The following is a 12,340-nucleotide window of genomic DNA, read 5'->3' as shown; positions in this document are numbered from 1 at the left end:
CCTATACATAGATACCTCATGCTAACTTTCTTAGCCAACACTTGAGAGGCCCATTCTCCTCTGATTTCCCAGCATCTAGTCTGCTTCCTGGCTCAATAGATGTTTATCAAATGGGTAATCATGTTGAGACGGTATTGAGGAGGGATTGATTAGAGTTTGTTTACATGGGGACTTGGTAAAGATTAGGTAGCCCAAGATGAGCAATAGAAGAAGTTTAAACTCATAGGTAAGAGATTAGCTTGGTTCATCAGCTGATTCCAGTACTGGGGATTTGAAGATAAGTCTGAACATGGGAAGGGCATAAAACAAACAGAAATGTGGTGATGGGTAAAGTCGAGAATTTCTTATTTGAGGATCATTGAAGCCTTTGGGGGAAGGTCTGAGATGTTCACAGGTGCAGGTGAAAAAGAAGTGGAGGTGGTGTGACCGGGGAGATTTGGTCACTTTTTAGCCAGGGAAGTTGAAGAGATGTTGAGTCGAGGAACCAAGAAAGAAAGCAGATGAAATTACCTAAATTGATTGAGCATTTGTTATGTGTCAGGCACTGTTCCTAGAAAGCTCCTTATATTAACTCATTCAATACTCAAAACAATCCTTTGGAATCAGTATTTTTTTCTTTTAATTACCCATTTCACAAGTGTGGAAACTTGTCCAAAGCTGAGTGAAGACTGGAACTGTATGACTTTGATCTTAACTGCTACCCTAAATTCTGTCTTAAAGCTCCTTCTGAAATGAGTTCAATTAACACATACTTTGGTAAAAGAGTACACTGGAACTTCTTGGTCTAAAAGGGACACTGTTCTTTTGGCTGGAGGGGTGGCAATAGGGGTTCTCTTCTGAGGCCATAGAAGATTTAGCTGTCATGGTCACCTTGTCTGTCACTCACAAACCCCATTTACGCTATTCTGTGGAGATACGGTATTCTCAATCTGTCCTCTAGCACTTCATATGTTCATGTTGCCATAGTAGAGAAAAGAATTTATATATTGAATATTATAGATATAGAACAATTCTTTTCTCCTTTAACTTATATGTTTGTCCTGGCTGTTTTTGCCAAGGGTCCTAAGTGATGAGATTTAATGCTACCTTGACGTGAGTATATTTTTCCAAGACCAGTCATGTGTTTTCAGTACTAGCAGATTGGACTGGCTGGTACCCTAATTCACTCAAGGACTGGGCTGATATCAGGAGGGACCTGAACTGTTGAGCCCATTCTAATTCATGTTATAGAAGCAAAGCTCCAAATAGCTTTCCTGTGAATTTCAGTATTTTACTAAGAAGAGAGTAGCCTGCCATGCTTTCCAACCTTGTATTTCTCTTATGACATGATGACAACCTCAGATCAACTCTACTGGATCAACATAATAATATGAGATGATAATTATGTAATACCTACAATGTGCCAGGCACTGTGAAAAGGCATTCTACCTGCATGGTCTCATTCTTTCTCCGAATAATATTTTGAGGTAGGTTTTAATAGCCCTCTTTTATGGATAATAAAAAAAGCCTTAGAGAGTAACCTACCCAAGGTCACACAGGGATTAAATGATGAAGCTGGGATATGATCTCAGGTATGTGTGACTCCAAATCCCATGCTCTTAATTTTTATACTAAACTACTTTTCCCACCTACCTATTTATTGATGCTGCAGTTGCTTGCAATAATAAAACACAAAAAGGTGAAAACATTGTTTTATTTAATCTCTAAAAGATTTTCAGCAATAGATGGGGCTCTTTATAAAGCTTACATGTTCTTGCTTCACTGTCCTTGGTAGTGTGGGTTCAGTCTCTGTGTTAGAATATAGCCATTACATGAGGAAGCTTGCCAAACCCGTTTGCTGAAACCACAGAGAAACTATCAGTGTGAAACACCCAAATATTTACAATGTGTTTTTTTCCCCTGGAGAAAATGCTGTCATAAAACATCAAAATGCCCTCCTAAAGATAGAAAACAATCTCAAATCAAATACCAAATGCACTGCCGCTGAGTCAATTCCGACTCATAGTGACCCTATAGGACAGAGTAGAACAGCCCAGTAGGGTCTCCAAGGCTGTAAATATTTAAGGAAGCAGACTGTCACGTTTTTCTCCCGCTGAGCAGCTGGTGGGTTTGAACCGCTGATCTTTTGGTTAGTAGCTGAGTGCTTTAACCACTGCACCCACCACCAGGGCTCCTGAAAACAACTCCACAGAGGAATAATTTGAAGAATTACAGCCCTGTACCACCAGGGCTCCTGAAAACAAACCCAAAGAGATAATTTGATGAATTCTAGCCCTAACACCTCAAACCTAATCCAGAAGATGAATGATGAAGAGCCCTGTCTTCTCCTCTGAGGCTGGAAGGAGTTAATTGCTTTCCAAACAGGGAAAGTTTACTCATACAGAGCAGAATGATTAGGTGACAATGGATTTCAGAAGGTTTAATGCTTGAAACACTTGAACACAATGGAATTTTATCTTTCTCTTATAAGATGCGGTTTTATTTATTTTTTCCTTTTCTTTATTTCCCTCTTTAAACATGAATGATAGGCTATTAAAGGTTTTCTTTGGAGGAAAATATTTTTGACTTGCATTGATGTGGAAATTTGATTTAATCGAGGAAATGCCAAGCTGACAACTACTTCGTTTTCTTGTCATAGAAAATAAAAGGAATAAATTTAAAAAAGTGGGACTCTACAGGAAAATGCTTCTAGACCTTTTGTCACTAATGTAAAACAAACAAACTAAAAAACAAACCCTTTGCCTTGCCTTCGAGTAGATTCCAACTCATACTGACTCTCTGGACAGAGTAGAATTGCCAGCTAGGGTTTCCAAGGAGTAGCTGGTGGATTCAAACTGCCAACCTTTTGGTTTGCAGCCTGACCTCTTAACCACTGTGCCATCTGGGCTCCACCGCCAATGTAGACATCTTTAATAATGTATAAAAGTATCTTCCTTCTGTGGGAAGGCTCAGGCACATCGCTGTGTACACAGTGTTTTCTAGGCAGGTATTTTATCCAACTTGTGCCTCCAACGTCTCCATTTCCCCACTTTAATTACCCAACTAGATTTTTATTCCTCTAGATTAGGAATGTGTTACTTTTTAAAACAAATGTCCCCCGTGAGGGGTTAGAGAATGTCCTTGTCCTGAAAAATTTGCATCTTAGAGTGAATTTATTAAGATTTTCATGGAAGAATAAAAACCCTAGGCTTATTACAGCACATGGTGTAAAGTAGATGCTCATTTCTTGTTGAAGAAATGAATGGGAGAGGGTTGATGACCAGGCAGACAGCCTGAGAAAAGACAAAAAAAGGAGAGGCCTGAGGGCATGCCTGGCTCAAATACTTCCTGAGTCCAATTCTATTTCTTCTAATCACTCTAAATGTGATGACTTCTTAGCATTTAAGGGAAAAGGATAGGACTAAAGCCCCAAAATGTTTTAATTAAGTGAGCACATAGGAATTACAAGATACTGAGTGCAGATTCCAGGTTATGGAAAGTCTGACCCAACCCCTCACATTATGAATTGGGATTCTTCCTTTCTCCCTCCCTTCTTCCCTCCCTCTCTTCCTTCTTTTTTTTTTTTGTTTTTAAATCGAAAACTACCCAGGATGTAGGAAACGATAATTTTACTAACAAATCAGAGCAGAATGCACACCATTTTGAGTCCTAAGACACTATTGGGTCTTGGCTTTCTGTTCTCCTTCTTTGCCTGGTAAGAAGTCTCTAGGCTTTCAGTAGACATGGCCCTACAGGCTCCCTTGTGACTGAATGAGGGGTTATTGTTGTTAGTTGCAGTTGAGTCAAGTCTGACTTGTGGTGACCCCATATGCACAGAGTAGAACTGTGCTCTATAGGGTTTTCAAGGCTGTGACCTTTGGAAAATGGTTCACCAGACCTGTCTTTTGAAGAGCCTCTGGGTGTGTTTGAACTGCCAACCTTTTGGCTAGTAGTCAAGTGCTTAGCTGTTTCAATGGATTCCAAGTGAGGGGTATTAACTTATTATTACTACTAATAATCAATTTATTTTGCACATGGAAAAATACTAAATCCCCTCCTGCCTTTCTTTTCTTATCACCCCCAGCCCTGAACAACACACTACTATTTTCTGCTATTTTCTCCCTCTGCCTTGAAATGGAAAAAGTGTCTCTGACTACATAGGAACAAATTCTCCTGTCTAAGCAGCAACAGTCTTTATCCATTCCTATCCCTGGAGCAGATAGAGCAGTTTTCTTCATTGGAAGGCAGAGTTTATTTCCAGGGTCTGCTGCTATTCTTATCAATTCTTCTTGAAGTAATAAATATGAATGGACGTAATCTGACAACTCAACTGTGTGGATGTGTGTGAATGTAAAAATGAAAGTATATAATTGAGAGAGGCAAAGGGAGATGAAGAGGAGGAGGAGGAAGAGATGGCCGAGGAGAGGGGCATGGCAAGGTTGAGTTGCTTATGTGCATACGGTAAGGTATACCAGAAGAAGGAAAAACAACACACATCAGTAACGTGTATGTTATTTGAGCTAAATTGTCCTTGGGAGTTAAAATGTAGTCACAGGACTGATAACAAGTTATATTTTTCTGACTCTTTCCTCCCATCAAATACTGCTGAAATGCATCTTCTTCACCATCAATGTCTTATCTTGAGTCTTGCTGTTGTTGAAGTTATCGGCAATGAGCACCGGGCACCCCGCTGTGCTAGGTCTGTCTCTTCTCATGCTGGAAGCTGGGTCCCATTCTTCTGAGGGGGATGTACTCTGGCTGGCTGCAGCTTGTCAAAGCCGAGTATTACAAGGTTCTCTGCTGAAGACTGACTCCCCAGTGCCAGTACCAACGCCCCAGTTTATATCAGTGCTTTCTCATGTTTATTTCCTCTGAAGTCACTCCATGCTATTTCAATATTTTTGGAATTGTAGCTTCTTTCTGTCCAAGACCATATCCAAGCCCATGGGAATCGACCAGAACACAAATCTGAGTGACATTTTCCATGCTATCATCAGGATTTCTTTCTCCTCTAGCAACTCACAGAAGGTCTCTTTATGGCCAACTTGGTGCTGGGAGTTCTTTCCTTAGGATGTTCTTTTTTTTTTTTTTTTTTTTTTTAGCAGTCTTCTGTATTCTTCATGCAAATATAGTCCCAGCAGGGATTCCAGGAACAATCCTCCAGATATTTCCAGCAGGTCACACAGTAAACATTCAATGTAAGAATCCCTGTGCATACATAACCTGCTTTTCTGCTTCTGTAACCAAGTTAACAGAGACGGGCCCTGGACCTCTCTGTTCTCGTTCTAATCTGCAAGAGTGTATTCAACCAGTTATTGCTAATGATGAGATTCACAAATGGGGCAGGAAGGCAGGAAGCCAAGGTGTCTGAAATTTACTTTTTGTATGTGTGCGTTATACCCCTCAGGGCTGTTGGGAGCAGAAAAAGGTTGAGATTACCAGTTCTAATGAGCCTGTTGCTGAACCTTCGGAATCTTTTAGGGTGATGTTATCACTAGACTTCACTGCTTATCCTAAGTGTGGTGCAAACAATAAATTCCATCCACCACGAAGAGCAGAAAAACCTTGAATATTGGGCAAAATTGTAATCAAATTCTAATTGTGAAGTGTCAAGAAATATAACCATCTTTCTAGAAATATGTTGTAATGGAATAGCATAAAACTTAGGTCTGTGTGGCTGACAGAAAGCCCGCCCCCTCTTTTCTTTTACATTTAAATAGAGATTATGATCTCTGAGCCTGTATCCTGATATAAATATGTGTTAGTTAAGACTTTCTGCAAGGAATGTATTAGTTTCCTGTTGCTGCTATAACGTATTACCACAGAGTTAAACCCCATTGCCATCCAGTGGATTCCAATCCATAGTGAGCCTATAGGTCACTGTAGAACTGCCCAGCAGGGTTTTCAAGTAGTGGGTAGTAGATTTGAGCTGCTGACCTTTTGGTTAGCATCTGAGCTCTTAACCACTGAGCCACCAGGGCTACACATACTTAGTGGCTTATTTTTGTTATTTCTTAGTGGCTTAGAAAGAAGCCCTGATGGCATGGTGGTTAAACACTTCGCTGCTAACAGAAAGGTCAGTGGTTCAAATCCATCAGCAACTCCACAGGAGGAAGATGTGGCAGTCTGTTTCAGCAAAGATTTATAACCTTGGAAACCCTATCCTATAAGGTTGCAATGAGTCAGAACTGGCTTGACAGGAATGAGTTTGCTGTTTTTTTTTTTAAGAGGTTTAAAACAACACATATATATCATCTTAAAGTTCCAGAAGTCCAAAGCCTAAAACCAATCAGCAGGGTTCGTATTGGAGGCTCTAAGGAGAATCTGTTTCCTTGCCTTTTCCAGCTTCTAGATGCTGTCTGCTTTCCTTGACTCTTGGTCCTGTATCACAGTGACCTATACTTCTGCTTTCATAGCCGCTTCTCTGACCCTGACCTTCTTGTCTCCCTCTTATAAGGACCCTGGTGGTTATATTTTCCCACAGAGATAATCCAGTATAATCTCCCTACCTCATGATTCTTAATTTAATCACACCTGTAAAGTCTTTTTTGCTATGTAAGGTAACGTCTTTGTAGGTTCCAAGAATTAGGACCAGGGCTTTGAATCAATTTGAACCAGTTCAGCCATGACCAATGAAGCTAAACCAGAACAGACCTAATTTTTTACTATCCAGAACAATAACTGGAATGGGCAAAGCTATGGGCCAAAGCCCTGGGATGGGAGACTCACAACAGGTGTAGTGAGCTTTTTGAGGATCCTGATGCATGAGATTTGATTATTGGCAGGACTGTGGAGAGAGACACACATTCAAAGTGGCGAAGATGGCCACCATCTTAGAGCAGGACACTGCTCAAAATCCAAAGGGGCAAGAGATTTGGATTCTATGCAATGTGTACTCTGCCCTTGTTTTCTAAGAAGAAGATTAGGTTTCTAGCAGGGCTTTAACCTGTAATTTTTCTCTTTCTGGTTATTGTTCCAGTTCACCCAATTGTAACAATTTGTATGTGTTCTGGTTTCTCTTGGGCATGACTGAACTGGGAAGACCCAGTTCGAAGCCCTCATTAGGACTGGGATATCTTTGGGTGACCATTCTTCTGCCTATCATAGACATCAGACTCAACTGAAGCCGGAATCAACTATAAATGAAAATTCACAGGTGAATGTAACTGAGAAACTCAAAGGAAGTTGTGTCTTTACCAGGAATTCGAATATACCATAGACACAGTTAATGTCACCTTCTTATGGTTCTGTCTCTTGCTTTATTGTTCTTAGGCTCAGTCTCACATGGGCAAGATGGCTGCAGAAGCTCCATACCTCGTCTCCTTCCATGTTCAAGTCCAATGAGAAAAACAAAGTCATCTTCCAAGGATTACCAACATAAGTCTCATCATGTTAATTGGCCCTGACTGAGTAATGTATATCAGTGTGAATGAATTATTATATTCAGAAGAAAGTGTTACATTCTTTGCCCTCAGTTTTCTCATCTTTAAAATGAGGCTACTACTTTCATGTCCAAAAGAGCATGACATTAAGGACCAAATAAAAAACATCATGACCTGTCCGGAGAGAGATTGCTTAAGAAAGGAAAAGCGTTCTTTCTCCTTTTTAAACAAGGTTTTCTGCATTTTTATTTTGCACCAGGCCCTCAAATTATGTACTTATACTTACAAGGTAGTTGTAAAAACTAAATAAATTAATGAAAGTAAAACATTGAGAATAGCGTTTGGCACATAAAAAACAGTAAATGCAATTATTACTCTTATCATAAAATATCCAAGGCCTTCTTAAAGCATACATCTGATTGCAATGTTCTCAGATTACAATTGTCAGCCTTAATTAGGCTAGTTTGTTTTTCTCAGGTCACTTTAAATAAGAATTTATCACTGTGACTAAGAGCTTGCCTGTTAACCAGAGATAGGCAGTTGGAATCCACCAGCTGCTCCTTGGAAACCATATGGGGGCAGCTCTACTTTGTCTTAGAGGGTTGCTTTGAGCCTGAATTGACTTCATGGCAACAGGTTTCAGTTTTTTGTTTTTTTTTTTAATTATTATTATGTATTTGAGAAAAGGGATGTTGGTTGCAAAACGAATTTTATTTTTTCTTCAATATCCAACAGTCAAGCCAGCTGTTTTAATTGAGACTACCAATGGGAAGCTACTTAATGAGGTTGCTTATCGTTTAATAATGTGTGCAGCATACATTATTTGCCTTAATGTCATTCCTGAGGCATTTCCCTGTGTTTCAGAATATAAGCAGTGAAAAAAAAGAATACAGTGTGATTCCATATTCCCACAACACCTAGTGAGAAATAATATGCTTCCTCGAATGTGGTTCTGTCATTTATTTTATTTTGAATCCCTTCACAGGAAACCTCTTCAAGTACTTATTTACTTATTACATATATGCTAAAGACCCCAATAATTCCAGCACACAATTGATTTCAGTCTGAATCCTTATTACACCTGTCAAAGTGCTAGGAATGAAAAAGTTAGAACGAGCTTTAGGAAGCATTAAGGAGTCAAGCTTTCAGGAGAAATAATTTAACTATTTATGGAAACATGTTCCAGTGAATGATGCACAAATACAGTACAACTATCAAAAGGTTTGGAGGTTAGATAAGTGAGTGTGTCACAGGGACAAGGGGAAGTAAGCAGTTAATCAGCTCTATAAACATGGCACTGAAAATCCATTGACTTTTTAGAACTTAAATCACTAATTTCCCTTATGATAGCTGTTGAGTTCTAGAATTTGTTATGCTGGAACCAAAGCATGAACTGGTTGGTTTTCTTTTTTTGGTTCATTTTGTGGCAGGTCATGGACTTGGTGACTGAGAAAATTCCATGCGCGATATTTCATATTACACTGGCAATTATGCTATGATTATTTTTAAGGGGAATTTTTTTCAATTAGTATATTAGCTATTTTGTATGTTCTGATTGTCTTACTTTGCCTATGTTGTTGATTTAAAGTTACTCTTCAGATTTTCTTCAAGTGTGTTTTATTTCCTAGCTAGGTTGTAAGCTTCTGGAACGCAAAAACAAATGTCATTTTCTTTTCTCTCTACTGTGGTAAATATAGCACTGAAGATTGTAGGTCAAAGACTGCTTCATTGAGAACATGAACTTTTATATGACATGGATCAAATACCCAATAATGCCCATGTGAGGGAAATAGAAGGAACCCTGTTATGTGCTTGGCATATCCTACTGAATTAGAATTCATTACTTTTCTTCATGCTTCCTTTTTTTTAATGATAGTCATTTTCATATTCTCTGATAAATACCCAGTTGTACCTCTCATCAAATAAAAGTATTAAATTTTCCATTATTTTAATCGTTAGAAATAAATTACTAAGCACTATTAACACTAATTCTTTATAAAGGAGTCTAACACTCTTCAGAGAAAAGTTCCTTGCTCATCTTTTTTCTTAAAACCCAGTCAGATGTCTGAGAATCCTCGTTTTAGAAGGAGAAAGATCTTTTCATTTGTTTTCTTCTTTTGCAGTATAGCCGAGTAATTAAGACCAGGTGCTCTTGGAGCCAGGCAGACCTGGCTCAAAATCTGATTTGACCACATATTAGCTGTGAAAAGGGGTGAGTTACTTAATCTAAGTATGTCTTTGCCCCCAAATTACCATAATAAATTAATTTTCTTGTGTGCTTGTGGGTGCGTTTGCTTTAATGAAACAATGGAAGTGGTATGTAGAGCACAGCCTTGGTCAGATAATAAATGGCTCAGGAAATTATTGCTGATCCTATTTGATCACAGTTGGCAGAAGACTGAGTACAGTGTTTTACTTTCTCAGTAAGGAGGAATGAACATGTAACAGAGCTTTAGCTCGTGATTTTGCAAGAACTAGAAAATGAAACAAGCAGACAGTTACAGAAAGTAGATTATTTTCTAAAAAATATTGAAGGTGATTTGGAACATTCCAGATAAAAAGATTTAGCTTTTTTGTTGTGTGTGGATTCTGCGCCAAACATGTCATGATTTATCTTTCTCCAATTAAAAATAAAATAAAAGATATGTACGCATGTGTGTACGTGTGTGTGTGTGTGTGTGTGGTTTCTTTAGAATAGTGAAGCACTTGATGACACTTTATGGAACTTGCCCATCTTCCTTCCATTCCTTTCTCACATATGTGGAATATAAGAGTTATTCTCAATTATATTTTACACATCTCTTATTCCATTGTTCTAGCCACATGGCAGTTCTCTTTGAAATACAAACACGAAAAATAATACATTTCGCTTTCAACTTCAAATTGGTTGTATCAATCACATTCTCACTAAAATGATTTCTGACAACCTTTTGTTCTACTTTCACTTAGCTTCTTGCTGTACTACTAATGAAGCCGACTATATTTTCATGGCTCTCTTCTTCAAACTCATTGTGATTTATATGAATTGTTTCCATTTCTTTCCTTTTCCTACTTGTCTATTGTTCTTCTAGTCCCTTGTTTCTTCTTAAGTAGAGTCCTCTTACGCTGCTTTTTCTTATTCCTGTCTCTTGCTCTCTGTCACTGGCAGTGTCAGAACTGGCGGTTTTTCTTCTTTATTTTTGTCTTTGACAGCCTCAAGCAGGCTCTCCAAAACTTCTTAAAGATGGGGCCAGGGCATATATGTTAAATGAGTTTAAATAGCTAGATTGACTTTCTTTTTCATTTGTAAAAAAGTGCTTTGGTATGCTTTAAATTATAAAACACGGATGATCACTGTGAAAGGTTCAGAAGATATAGAAATACACAAAGAAAATAAACATCAGACACTGTTCTCTCAAATAGGATATATTGTGTGTTACATAATCTATTAAATTAGAAGATGTGTGCATAATTCTGAGACTGCCAAACAGTAAGCGTATCATAAATTTTAATTAATATTATTGTTCCTATTAAACAGTAACGATAAAAGTTGATGGTGCCTGTAAACCTTTATAATACAATTTTACATGTTTTTATGCAAACAGAAGATAGTAGAGAATCTTTATTTTTAGGATGTGTATTTTGCCAATAATGACCAAATGGTCTAACTGCAACGTTCTTGGTTTTAAAAGGAAGTCTTAGCTTAGCACTTCTTTTGCATGTTCAATACATTTGAGTTATTTTTCTCAGTAATAGTAATGACTTTGCTTGATTATTCAAGTTTATGTCTGATTGTTCTTATGCTAGTGCCCAAAATTTGCAAGAACTCTGGGCAGGTTGAGTATTATTATGATTTCTAACTTTAATGATTCTTAAAGAAATCAGGGCCGTCTCAGTTGATCCTTTAAGTGGCAATGTTACTTCTATAAGGACAATTCTAACATTGATGGCTCATATATGCAGAGCTCAGCCTTCGTGACTCTTATATTCTAGAACAGGGATGAGCAAACTGTTTCTGTTAAGGGCCAGATAGTAAATATTTTCAGCTTTGTGGGCCATGAGTTCTCTATTACAACCACTCAATTCTGCCATGGTAGCACAAAACCATCAGACAAGGCACAGGCAAATGTATGTAATTGTGTTCCAGCAAAACTTTATTGACAAAAGCAGTCAGTGGCCCAGATTTTGTCCCATGAGCTATTTCTTGCCCCCCTAAGAGAACCCCCAGTATTACACATGATTTTGTTCAATTACAGGTACTGTTTGTTGACCACCCTCATATGCCAGGTATTAGATTAGGTTGCTTTACTACATTATAAATTTGAATTCTCATGACAACTCCATTAAGTAGGTATTATTCTTCTCCTTTTGTAATTAAGGAACCTAAAGCACTGAAGCCTAAAGAATTGATCTTGCTGAAAATCAAATGGTAAGTGATAGAGCTGGCCTTCTAACCGAAGTCCAGCTCCAAAGCCTGAACCTTGCTCTATGTTCCTGTGAAAAGCTTGAGTCTCTCCTTATTAACGTGATTGCTCATTTAATCTGTTACTTTTTCCAGGGGAACTTGAATGCTTAAAAAATTTCACATTTAAAGTACTGATGTTCTTACTAATTTAGTTTCAGGCAGTAGTACCTTGTGAGAAAGAATGTTCCTTGCTTTCTTAAAATTGCTATGGAGGCTGAGACCTAGATTGATAGTTTAGCTGTCTTTCTGTATATTTATAAAATGTCTCTGAATTATGAGAATAATGAACAGACTTTCTCTTTTTTAAATTATTTTCTGGGTTTACCAAACATCACACTGAAGATTTCTCAAAGAATCCAGAGTAAATAAATTTGTACCACTCCTGGATCCAATTAAAGGATACAGTGAAATATTCACGGATAAAGATAAATTTAGTTTGCATGAAATTAGTCTTAGGAAATTGTTGGTCTTCTTTAGATAACTGAGTACAGTGGGAAGAGCATAGACTTATTTTGATTTCAGACTCCATCTCATA

General features: G+C 38.0%; 1 long non-coding RNA gene across 1 annotated transcript in view; it reads left to right on the top strand.

The window, feature by feature from the left end:
- Nucleotides 1–9,893, top strand: part of LOC135227787 (uncharacterized) — a 69,279-nt gene extending 59,386 nt beyond the window's left edge. The window contains exon 3 of the long non-coding RNA XR_010317956.1: nt 7,252–9,893. This is a non-coding gene — a long non-coding RNA (uncharacterized LOC135227787). The remainder of the gene's footprint in view (nt 1–7,251) is intronic.
- Nucleotides 9,894–12,340: the final 2,447 nt, after the last annotated feature.

This window comes from Loxodonta africana, chromosome 15 (genome assembly GCF_030014295.1).
Source record: "Loxodonta africana isolate mLoxAfr1 chromosome 15, mLoxAfr1.hap2, whole genome shotgun sequence".
Lineage (NCBI taxonomy): Eukaryota > Metazoa > Chordata > Mammalia > Proboscidea > Elephantidae > Loxodonta > Loxodonta africana.
The sequence above is the reverse complement of the archived record's forward strand: the minus strand, read 5'-3'. Positions and strand labels throughout refer to the sequence as shown.